The 13529-nt window shown below is 40.3% G+C and overlaps 1 long non-coding RNA gene across 2 annotated transcripts in view; it reads right to left on the bottom strand.

Annotated features, from left to right (window-relative positions):
* Window positions 1–13529, bottom strand: part of LOC120358650 — a 423202-nt gene that overhangs the window by 187496 nt on the left and 222177 nt on the right. The gene's annotated exons all lie outside the window — the stretch shown is intronic.

Below are 13529 nucleotides of genomic sequence, written 5' to 3'. Positions count from 1 at the left end.
TAATGCCTCGTTAACGCTGGATAAATAGAAATATAGAAGCTGATATCCCCGGGAGAAGAAAGTATAATTCAACGATCTCTAGTATTTACTTCGCAAACTAACGGCTTTCTGAATAATAGCCGTATCATTTTTTTCATCGAGCGAAACGACCGCCGCCGTATTTGCGGCGTGATCGGCGAAACGTACGAAACAGGCTCGACACCATCTGAGGCTTCCTGAATGAGTCATCAGTGCATTGGGAGCATTATCGTGTGCAACCTGGGGCCCCGCCGGTGACTTCCAACGTATAATAAATAGCTGTGGCTTTGCCGAGTCGCGTTATCCTCCCCATGAGGTACCAGGGCACTCAGGTTCAAAATAACGAGAGGGCAAATCCAACTCCCCGTGGACGAAAAAAGTAGTATATCGAGCAGACTAAATTAATCTTGCTTAAAGTAAAGTTGATAAACTTGGGAGGGATACATCCGGTAAAGTAATGGATGTCCCATAAGAATGTCTCTTTAATAAAACGAATTATAAAAATTATAGGCTTGTCTCTTCGTTCAAAAATGTATCATAAAAACCAACCGTTTTAATTCTTGAGAACTCAATAAATCTGGCTATAGAAACTCTCTTTCGCGAATCTCTGTGAAGTTGAGTTTTAAACATAAAATGTGTCTTATGTTGGCAAAAAGAGATTATACTAAAGTATTTTCTCTCATTTACATATTCTTTATTTATGGTATTTGTGTGACAGCGATAACATAATTTATCGGAACAACATATTTTTATTTATCGAAAAGAATTATTCATGTCACCGACCGTTTATAACACGCACGTGATGAAACGCATAATCACGCGCAATGAGTTGAACCATACGATGCGATCAATTCGCATGAAGCGTAACATCTTCGTCCTGCATGGGTCATCAACCATCGTAAAAGTAATCATGTCACTCTTAAAGCGCTGGCACTTCGCGGCTCGTAAAGCCATAAGTGATGGGGCCCATTTACCATATTATTATGGAACACGAAGCCATGAACATTGATGTGTTCTTTCATTACGAACGCGCCACCGGTAATTGGCATATGTACATTCGATCACAACGCTAATTTCTTACTCATCAGAGTAGCCAAGTATGCCAATTTCCAAGCATATGAAGAAGAATTTCAAAAGTTAAACAGTTCATAAAAAGTGTTGCATAAATGTAATGTGATTATAAATAGTGTTGGGAAAAATAGTTTTCTATTATTAGTTTTAGTATTAGTTTTCTATTTCTGAAGAGAGTATAAAATAGAAAATAATAAAATTAAAATTAAGTAGCTGTTTACTCTTAAGAAATAAAAAATACTAAATAAATAATAAAAAAAAACTACTTATTTATTCATGATATCGACATGTAAAATAAGCCTCTTATTTCACATAAATAATATAAATGTTAAATACTATTTGCTTTTTTTATACTTGCTGCACAAAATATTTCAATTCGTATTTTTTATAGATACATTCTATAAATAAATATTTCTATTAAAGTTATTTCAATTTTTCTCCAGCGCTGATAAATCGAGATTCGTTATTGACTTTATCATTTAGAGTTATATAAATTTATGCAAGAGACATACAAGAGTTTTTAAAAGTTTCTTGTAATGTACATAAAATTGATACAACGAACTGCAATTACACATTTAGATGCGCGAGAGCTGCTCGACGATAATCCAATATGCAAATTAATCGACCGAATAGTCCTTTTAACTATCAGATAACTTCCGATCACTAAAATACCATCTCTTGACGATGGCATTGAGATAAAAGTACGAATAAATCCCGAGTGATTGATACTAATATGCAAATTCACCGGTGGTCTGTTTATCATACCATTATGGCACAGTCATGAATATTGACGCGCATAACTGGTGGAAGTGGTACGCGCACGCATAGTGCGTAAGATCCATATAATAGCGCATCGTGCTCTTCTCGCTTAGCGGCTTGCGATGATTAAACCGAGTTGGCATTCCTCAGGGAGGAGGCAGTTATTAACGACACCTCGCACCTTCCTATCCTATATACTCGAGATAATATCGATACTGCCTTCGACCTGTTCGCTGTTACGAGACGCTGTTGGCGCTATTTATCTCGGCCGGATCCATTATCATTATAGAATACATCATGCGCACGAGGTAACACGAGTAGTTCTGTCTTCGTGCTCGCACATGATGCGACACCGCTCTCTTTTCTCCACAGGCTTGTGTGTGCGGCCGGTTAGCAACGAACGAGTAATCGGCGACAGCGCCTCGGCCTAACGTGGAACGTATATCATACACAATTCATGGGATTTTCCTTATTGGCAATATACATAATACAGCGGATGCATATTTTATCTTAATCGCGTTCGTCGAGAACGTGAATCGGAGGCGCTAATGCACGATAATGGCACACCGGCGTGCCTATAATCGATATATTAATGTGACCTAATGTGCGCTCGGTACACCAATCTCTCTCGCATGCTCGATAATCATTCGTCAGACCTAGGAACGGTTAAGGCGCCGATCTCTCAAGGGGAACTCACGGGTGTCCCGGCGGGAAACTCGGATTTCAAGGCATAGCTAAGTAGCTCCTAGGTAAGGTGTAACGCGCGAGGACAATCGAGATTGCATCGCAACACCGTAGTCTCGTTGATTAGGATCCACAGAACTTTCTGTGTTCGATAATCACGCAGCACACCGCTCTCTGTACGTGATACGCGCTTATCGTTGCGCCACGTGAACCACGATCTATCGGGTAGACAAGTACGCGCGAAGTTTCGGCAAGTTTCGCGGTGTGTAACGACGCAGCGGCGGCGCGGCTACGGTGGGCTCCGCGACTACGGGAGAATGCCTCGATCGTTTCCCTTTCAATTCGCACCCTTCTCACGGCGTTAGGAGCGGATCGCCTCGGCACTCTCCGGAATTTCTAAGGAATTTCGTTGAAGGATCTAAACAATATCCTGCGAAGCGTCGCGGCTGAAGGCGCTATATTGGGATTAGGGTGTAGGCGTATCCCGTCGCGATAAAGGGGGGAACCGGAGGTGCGATAGTCGGCGAGAGGCATCTGTTGCGCCTCCATGAGCAACATTTACATAATCGCCAGGCTGCACCGCGAGACGAACAGTGGCAGTATGCGGCTTCCACGCCACGCCAGGCATACCGTCGCGTTTTATTAGGTACAGCCAGTCGTGGGTAAACGCCCGGCATTGTGAAGTCGAACGAGGAAACGGAGCTCCGTCTTGCTCCGTCTCCTCGCTAAATAGATATGACATATGCAAATAAATCCATTGGTACCATTACTGTTGCAGCAAAAAAAAAATCCGTAAATAAACTTCGCCCCATCAGAGATATTGTACCAGACGTAATGCGGGAGAGCAATACTCATAACTACAGCGACGTGCATATCTCTTCCCACGCGTCCTCCTTCCGACCTTCGTAGAAATGCACCAACGTGGAACATCCGCTTTTATGGATGAGAATTCTACGTGCAATTACTTAAAAACCTTTCTATCTTGGCATCGTCGTCGCATTCAACAGAACGCGACGGCATTGATATCGGCACAGACGAAACAGGATAGTATATAGCTAAAAAAAAATTGTAAAATATCTCTTCATTGAAAAAAAATCTCGAATAACAAATGATGTATTAAAATCTCTTACAGAAATGCTTCCAAAAAGCAGCATTTAATTGTTTATCCACATAGGTTAATATATTGGATTATTATTTTATTTCGAAAAACTGTTGTTTTGTACATAAACTAAAAAAAAATTTTGTTAAAAAACTTCCGATACGTGCAACTATTGAGTTGATTTAATTAAATCTTGGTTAAAAAATTTGAATAATTGACATGAATGAACTGTATCTTTTTTGTGCGACTATGAATAATTATTGAATTAATCCAATGTTTAGTTGATGATATTGGACTGAATATTTTAGTTTTTTTTTAACAAATTTTTTTCTCAGTGTACATAATATAGTCTATACTGTTTCTTTCAACGATGAAAATAAAGTGCTGAAAAAAGCGAAGCATTCTTCCAAAAGGTAGCATTCTTCTTTTATTAAAAGGCTCTAAAGAATGCTGTCTCGCTTAACGAGAAAATATACACGGTCTAAGAAAGAGTATACTACGAAATATTGCATTGCCTTCTGATTAACCGTCGAGATACAGCTTTTTAAATCTGCGAAGTTGATATCACGGTATCTGAAATACGATTCAACGTCATAGCGTGACTTTTACGTCTACGTTAAAACACTATCGCGTCGCCGATTTTTCTCGCAATCGTACAGCTGTCCGGTATACCGCTTCCGCGTCACGTCACGATAATGAATGAAATTAAGTTCGATCAACGTCGCAGCTTATACATATTCGTGTACGCCGTTATAATATCACGCTCACGGCTCTGACAGAGACGCACAGTAGACGGCAGTGATATGATTTGCATGTCGTAGAACGTCTACTCCAATGCCTGCTAACTTGCTCGCGTCTCGTTCCTCTCTAGCATAGAAGATACATGACACACGTATTCGCAATACAGACGCGTATAGTCTTCAAGTTACACCTAAGGATCCGCGGAGGTGAACGACATGCCACACTGAATACATAACGATAGTATTTCGCATTAATCGCAGCTACTCCATATACGCACCTTCTTTGATATTGTTATTGCCTAAAGATCACAATTACTGTGTACGCTTGTAATTATTAAAAACAGTGTAACAAGTATTTTTCCCTAAATATTGAAAGAAGTTTTAAGCTTCTTTGTTTTGTTTGTTCTGTTGATTTACATTATATATATTATTTACATTATTTTACTAATCTGTTTCTCAACACATAATTATTACTCAAAAAAATCCTCATTTTTATACAAAATAGAGAGAATAATTTTTAATTTTAAAATTTTCTACAATTAAAATTTAGTTTTGTTATTGAGATAAAAGAGTGTAAAATGTAAAACACGATACGAATACTACGATCGTAGCTTTCATCTGCGGAAAAAGCTACGATCAATAAAATAAGAGAAAGACTAAAAAGAGACAATGAAAATATATAGCAGTAAATACTGGGGCAAGTTCTTTATATACCTGTCTCTGACGGGTCATCAAATTAAAAATACCGCAGTTCAAGTTTAACTATTTTATTTGTGCGCGGGATTAAGTCTGTGTGTATCTACTGCTATTAAAATAATATTCCATAAATTTGTTTTTTTTAAACCTGACCCGTAATGATTCATAGTGTTTACGGCTCTTATTTTTATAAAATTATAAAGTATAATTTCGGAGCTATTTGTTTTAGTAAAAAAAAGCTGGGAACGTGAAAGTTCATACACGCTTTTAAAAAACGAGACTTGTTACGAACACCTGCTTATGCCGTTTCCGCTACGTTGAGGCCAGAGCTTACGATATTCGACCAATTATAATTTTGAACAAAATACTATATGGGCGGCATACGTTTAAACTTTTACGCGAAGCGTAAAAGCACCTTTACCGAAGCTTTTAAAGTTTCTCGTGGAGGTTCGACAGCATCCCAGGCTGCATCCGTGGCCGAGTTTTACGAGCCCTTTGCTTCTCCATCATAATCATGTATTATCGATCAGTATCGATCAATACTGTGAGGTGATGAAGTCTTGCACGGGTACGAACTGCCGCCGAAAACAAATTTCCGGTATATTGACCCGGAAAGTACGCGAGAAATTTATGGCCGATGTAAGCTGCATATTCAAGCCCGGTTTTTCATTTTGGCGAAAGAATTTCATGCAAATCAGAGATAGGTCCTCATTGTTTTTCTCTCATATCATATTCTAATCCTTTTTCATATATTTTATCACGGAAAAATCTATTTTCTCATTTATTTCTGCAAAATAAATCGGGAGATTGGGCTTAATATTGAAATTCATACAAGAATTTTCTATTAAAATTCTTTATCATCTTAATCGTCTTTTAATTAAAAAAATGAAATATAATAAAAAATTTAGTGAGGCATGAGAAAAAGTATTTTAGAAATATTTTAATCTTCTTATCTTCTTATCGTTAAAAATATTAAATGGAACAAAATTATCTAATGTTTTAAAACGCACGAATGAAATTACTGTAGAATAATATCGTACAATTACTTCGTGGCAACGAACTGACGTCAAATTCTATTAACATTTGCGGTTGCTTTGAAATCACTATTTCTACTGAAAGCTAATATTCCAAATTGATCGCGTAGATACGGTATGTAGATGGAAATATTTTAGTCAGTTTTATTGAAGCTTATAAGATTCTTTCGATTACAAAATTCAAACTTTATTGTATTTTCGATAAACGGAGTTTGATTTCATTTTTCACAATTCTATTCCCGTATCATTTACACCAGAAATACGTGTTATTGTGAAAAGATTTGGATTACTACTGATTTTACAGCGATATTTAAACTCTCGCACAAATAATTCGACGAATTTAATTGCACACAATTATTTTCTTTTCAATATTAAAAGCATAAAAAGTAACAAATTCAAAGGGAAATCTACTTTAGACGTCACGTGCTACGTGTGCCATATGTGTAGTACGAGGGCTTTCTTGTTGGCTGACGCAGATTAGGCGTGCTTATTAAAGCCACTATCGCTTTTACGTGGCGAAGTTTCAATGAGTCAGAGATTATGTTGGAGAGCAGCGTTGGCGAGATATTAACCGAGACGATGATACCGACCGCAATTACCGACATACATGCCTTGGCTACAATGGGACGATTAAAAAGCGAGCAACTAAGCGACAGTTTTTGATGAATCGATAAATGTGCCGAGATTTGCAAAATGGTTGGAAAATACGTCGGAGAAAAAATTTATTACCCACCTACTATTATCGAGATTAAAATTATTATCGGTTAGAACAAAATAACGAAAGGAGATTATAACTCCAAAATTAATATTCAACATTGAATTAATCGCTACTTCTTTTTAATTTTTGATATTCATAGTGCAAAAATACTTGCACGCTTTTCTAAAGCATTTAATATTATATGATTCCTGATACGATTCCTCGGAATTCCTCGGAAGCGTGCCGCGAAAAAAAAGTAGCGGTTCGTAAAAGAGCTTATCGGAAGGTGTCTGTAGCAGAAATAAAAGTGACGAACAACTGATCATGATGCGCGGTATGTAAATGTCAGTGGGAGCCTCCTATCTCCTTCTTTTCGTCCTGAATACCCGACATTCGAATGCGCCGTGCATAATCGCGATCGGTACTCGCGTCGCGCGCCTTCGGCCGCCGAACATCGTTTGCGGCGCAGGAACCAGTTTGGGTGCTTCCGCATATATTTGCCCACGTGTAGATACATCGGTCGCGCGGTAAGGCTACGCCTGGTACGCAGGCAGGATCTTCCGTGTGCAGAGAGACGTGCACACGTCGCACGGGCGGCATAAAATGAGCGGTGCGGTGGCTCTACCGGGTGTAATCCCCATGACGTAGGCGACTTATATACACAGTAATAATCTTATTTGCCGAATAGCTTCCACACAATGGCCGCTATGTCTGCACGAGGAGCGGAATCTCCGGAATCAACGGCGGCGGCTGCGGATACCCAGGAGCGATACCCAGCAACAACAACCGGCAACGACCCAACAACAGCACGAGAGGCGGCTGCCGTCTCTCGTGTGTACCGGAGAGGAAATGCGATAAGAGCGTGGATAGGGCCACGATACGCGGGTACGGTCGCCGTGATCATTAGGCAAATGGAAATGCTATTAAACCGAGGTTCGTTCGCTTACGTCAAAACCGCACTTGCGGGGGCGGCCGCGCGGCGTGTCGTTCCCGCGACGACAATACCGCTCGCCCCGTAACTCTAGCAGATTACGACGAAAAAGAGAAATCGCTCGAGCGAAAAGCAGAAGATGAACGAGTTGCGATATGCGCGACAGTTGCGACACTTGCAACAAATTATGTTGATTACGTGATCCTGATAGTTGGACATCATTTGTTTACAGTACAATAAGAAGGATATGTGTTATGCGTTACTTAATTGGGCTTCCCAAATGCGTAAGAAATTGATAACTCATTCTTCATGCCTATTATATAAGGCATATTCGATACATCTATTCTGTTACATTTGTACATGGAAAAAACAGTTTTGCCAAGGTAAGTATCTAAAAATTTAGCTAAAAGTAATTTTGCTAAGCCATCAAAATAATTATGTAAGACTCAAGCTGCTAAAAAATCAAAACTTGCAATATTGCTCATCACGCTTGAACGCTCTTCATAAATTATTTTGATGATCTAACAAAATTATTTTTAGATCTATATCTAAATTTGTAGCTGTTTCAGCAATTGTTCTTTTAATGTATCAGCATTAGTACCGTATTGTGGTACGATTTGTTTCATGCAGCTTATCGCAAAAATTTTGGTTGGTTGACTTTTGGATAACGTTTGAAATCCGTATTAAAATGCGATCGGCTAGAAATGTAAAATATTTAAAAAATTAAAAGTCGATAATGACAAACTGTAAAATAGTCGAAATAGCGGAAAATACATTTCCGCACGTGAAAAATTTGCGACGCGCACGGGCGAGCATGTTTCATGCGCATTTCACATTTTCACAGTGCAGGTTTTTCAATTACCGCATGCTTCGCATATTTTACAGGGATAATATATTTATTTTGCGTTGAGCGATTTATTTGCGTGGTCCGTACATAGAAATTGGATCTATGAGGATGATCGAGTTACAAAGAGAAAAATTGCTGATACTATAATTATTTAACAATCTCAACGAAATTTGTCGAATTATTTGTCGAATTTTACATCAAATAGGATAAAATAGATTAAAAATTTCCATTTATAGTCCAATGTAGCGAAAATTATTTCTTGACAGTACGATAAATAATGTGACTTTAAAAGCACTTTTTCACGTGTTGTACGTTGCGCGTATTTGCATGTGCACGTTCGATGCAAACACGGTTTCGTATTCGCGTTTCCGATTTAAAAATACGATCGCGTAATATTGTATTACCGCCGCCGCATTGTTTTTTCGTCGCGCGCGATCAATATTCCTGTGCAATTTCACGTGCACAAATGCATATTAATTATTTCGCCGAATGAATCGTCCCATTCACCGGAAATATCGGCATTTCCCATTACCGCGATTATTTTTTCATTGACGTAACTTGTATCGTTTTGTAATGGCAGATCCTCGCTGTCGTAATATATATCTTTTATTTCGATTTGCAAATAACGCAACCAGTCGAGTTCGCTTAACTATTCGTAAGCCGCTTACAAATTATTAGAACGGACCAGCACAGCTAGAAATATCTCCCGCCGTCATCCGTTTTTGCTCGCAGTCACATCGGCGAAAACCGAATATTTGAGAACCATTACTGGCGAAACCGATGCAAATTCATGAATCACATACTAGCATTCATGCACTCTCGAAAGACGCAAGAAGCATTCGCGATCCTCGCTCGAAGGAGGAAACTTATAAATTATACATGTCATCTCTGCACGCTCCTTAACGAGCAAAAAATCTATCCCGTTCGGCCGATCGACGCGGGAGATGTCGCGGAAAAAGCTAAAAAAAAAAGAAGACGCGAAATTTCTTGAAATGTTTGGACATGAGTGACGACGACGGTCGCTCTGGCAACCGGAAGCAACTGCATGCAGCATTTCCGTTTTCACGACCGATCCGGTGCGCGGTGGTACCCGGGCAGCACACAATGACGTTTTTATAGGAGAGTATTCCCGCGCGCGTTCTATCACTCTCTTCCATCGGAGACACGTAAATGTGTTTACACCCCGCACACGTGTATGAAACGCACGTACGCACGTACACGCGCGTGAGCGCAAGTATATGCACGTGCGTGCGTGCGTATATCGACATATTAAATTACGTCGGCGTCTGCGACGTTGGTCCAGGCGACGCCAGTGCGACGACGCATCGCGAAATCGCTAATGGAATACTCTAGTCCAGCATATTGTCGAATTTCGCCGTTCCGCTGGATAAAAGCCCGTTAATTCGTAACCCCCTTAACGGGCCACGCTAATGATTCCGTTTTGGCTTGGTGGTTCGACCTGTCACCCGACCGTCACGCGCAGATGCAGCTTGCCCAGCTTGCTCTCGCTCCCTCCTCCGGAACTGCCGCCCTTGCCCACCCTCTTCTTCTCCAGATTCTGTCTGCCCTCTCATCGTGCTATACTTTATACGACTCCATATACACGGTTATACGACCAAATGGCTCGGGGTATCGATTCATCTCAAAACCGACTGCAATTATGTCGAATCAGATCTGCGAGATGGAACTGGTTTCCATGCGCATCGAATGGAATCTCTATATTGCAGAGAGATTCAACGTAAAGGGCGAAAATCTGATGACGAAAATAGCATTCAATCAAATTTTCTTCAGCAGGTACACAGTAATGCTTTTTCAACTGAGAGCTGTCTAGAGCTCAATGATGCATAATTGCAATGTTTATTTTCTACGCGTTTTTAATTAAAAAAAAGAACAGTAAATTTGGAGTTTATGCAATTTAGTAAAACTCAAAAACTGAAAATGAAAGTGTATGTAGAATTAATCACTGAAATACAATATTTCTTACTGCGAAAAAGGCTAAGCATCGAAAAAAATAAAAATAAAAAAATCTTGATAAATTCTTTATCTATAAAATATTTTTGAGTGAAATAAAAAAAAATTTATGATAATGATGTAGCCTCTAGATGTAGAGGAGTAATCTAATTTGTCGATAATGTATTTTCAAAATAGTCAGGCGTAATATTCGATTGATTATATTATTACGAAATAGATATTTCGTAATAATTTTCGATACAAGCATACATGATGCCGCTTGACCGCATATGGCGCAGAAGTATGCGCCAATTGGCTTATAACTACAAATAGATGCAGTTTCCGCGAAATTAGTGTTTCTCTCTCGAAGGCATCTGAATTATAATAGAGGCATCCGCAAACAGAGTTGGCCATATATTCATTTGAGAAATCACGCGATTGTGGATCAGTTCAGGAAGCACGAAACAATGCCGATAAATGTTCGCACCGGTGTTACGACGAAGCTACGGTTACAGAGGTTCGCGTACGTGTCGCTCCGCAATTACGAAGCGTCTTGGCGTTAAGCCAGCGCCGATATTTCCAACTTCGAATGCGTCGGAGTTCGGTAAGCATTGTCCAGTCTAACGGGTTACAGCGGGAGATAAGGTCGACGAGGTCTCTGGAAATTCAGGAAATAATGGTACCGAACATCGTCGCTGTCGTAGTCGTCGTGGTCGCCGTGGTATTGCTTCCCCTCGTAGGGAAGTTAACGATAGGCCGCAGTTCACGACGTTCTTGCGAGAGTCCACCGAGCCCGAATATCGATCCCAGCGGCACGAGGTGCTATTAATTCGCTCGTTGTAACTACGCAGAAATAGCGAGTGGCAAATATACCGAGAGCAAGAATGCGAGGATTACTTAGAGGACGGGGATAATGCGCTTATTGTTCCGGACTTTCTACTTCTTGCGCATTACAGTTGCATCGTAGCGAATATCAGAGAACTTGAATTATCACACTCTCATAATACAGTTAGCAATAAATGCTAAAAGGCGTCGATAGTGGAATTCAATTTACTTTTATCCGCAGGAGTTTCAACTCGTTGCTTCAGCGTGGTCGCATTTCTATTACTCTCGGATGCCACCGAAAGCCACTTTGGTTATTGCGTCGCTCGCAATATTTGAACAGGCGATCGGTCTTCCACCCACTGCCTTGTCCCGGAAGAAAACTCATTATCTTAGGCAATAATACCGACGATTCCCGAAACTCGGCGGTCGGCCCTTCCCCGAAGGAGCAATAACGCCTCGGGGAACATCTTATTTCGGGGGTTAAATCGTTCCACCGGCGCACGAGCCGTATATCGACGCTCCTGTCGCCCGCATTAAAAATATCAATCCATCAGCCGCGCGACAAAACGGGAGGATGCGCCGTCTGAGGTCTCAACGCGCGAGAGACAACATCAGTTACTTCGCGGATAAGAAAAGGGGTGGTGGGTTTCAGCGCTAAGCCACCTCCCGGAAGCATATCGGAGGCCACCCTCCAGTCCTGACTTTTTCCTCAAGCAACTTCGCCCGAGAATAATCCAATTTGCGCTCTTCCTTCCGAGCCGCGCTCGTCGCTAACAGCCGACGTGAGTCGACTGGTGGATGAAACGACAATATTATTTTTTTCTCCTAGACACCCGCGCTGAATGAAACACCGTCGTGCCACCGAAAGTCTCGCGTTCGTCTCGATTGCAACTAATCGAATGACAGCGGCAAACAGAGGATACATCGGGAAAGAGGTTTGAAAAAGTTACGTACGGGGATAGTCGATGAAAGTGAACAGGGCAGCGAACGGGTGGAAAATCGTCCGACGTTTCCGGTCGACGGAGTCTCTGAACGAGTTCTTAGCGAAGATCGAAGTATATGGGGTATACTAATGTCTTTATACCACGCGAGCTTGTAGAGGAAAATTTCAATCAATGAAAGTCCGACAGTAAACGCATTAGTAGACATTTACGATAACATTAGTTCTTCTCTCTCGGTGTAAGCACTATTCGAAACACCGTTTATATTCTCTATTAACTTCTACGAGAAAATTGAAACTAGTTTTATGAGAGTACGTTTCGTTGTGTTCAGATATATTATGAATCTTTAAATTCTTATTTTATTGCAGAAAATTATAAATTAAAAATTATTTTCTTTTATAAAAACTAGTAATACTGTTGCTTTATAAATATAAATATAAATAAGATATTACCATTACATTTAAAATAAAATTTAATAAATTTAAATTTTAAAAATAAAATAATTGCTATTAATTACTACTGTAAACTGTAAACTATTACTATTAAATATTGATTAAGTAATAAATTATTCATGTGCTGTGCAAAGATCGTATTGTTTGTTTATAGCAAAATATCCTTAAGTATTGCAAGGGAAGAGAGAGAAAGCGAACAGAAGATAAGAAACATTTAAATATTTTATCCTACAACAATAAAAGAAACTTTTGTCTAGATGAGAAAATCCTCCGTCGATTTACTTAAATCGAAATTCATCGACTTAGTGATAATCGGCGTAAGACACGATGACGCACGTGGAAGTCGCGATGCAAGAATCGCCGGGAATTGCACAGAGGAATAGGAGTCGAGAAGAGGAGGCTAGAGAGAGATGGAGACGATATAAAGGGGGATCTCGGAGCCCCAGTGTCCGTTTCGAACAGAATGCAGTAGCCATTGCGCAGTCCATAAACTTCTCTCTTGCCTTAGAATGGCGCTCTTTTCTCCCTCGAGCGTTAAGGTACACCCTACAGCTAGCATCAATAGGAATGCCATTTGGGACTGCTCTAAGAAACTGCTAATAGAGCTTCGGGTTTCGGAATGAGAAGGAGGCGAAAAGAAAGAGAAAAGGGGACGGCGGGAAAAGTGAACGGGGAAGCGACGATCGAAGACACCGGTGACGAATAGACCGAATCCCAAATCTTATCTTAGGACGGGACAAATTTAGACCGCTGTGATGTAAGGCCGTTATTCAATCGATTTCTAC

This window comes from Solenopsis invicta, chromosome 9 (genome assembly GCF_016802725.1).
Source record: "Solenopsis invicta isolate M01_SB chromosome 9, UNIL_Sinv_3.0, whole genome shotgun sequence".
Classification (NCBI taxonomy): domain Eukaryota; kingdom Metazoa; phylum Arthropoda; class Insecta; order Hymenoptera; family Formicidae; genus Solenopsis; species Solenopsis invicta.
This window is presented reverse-complemented; position numbering and strand designations above follow the sequence as displayed.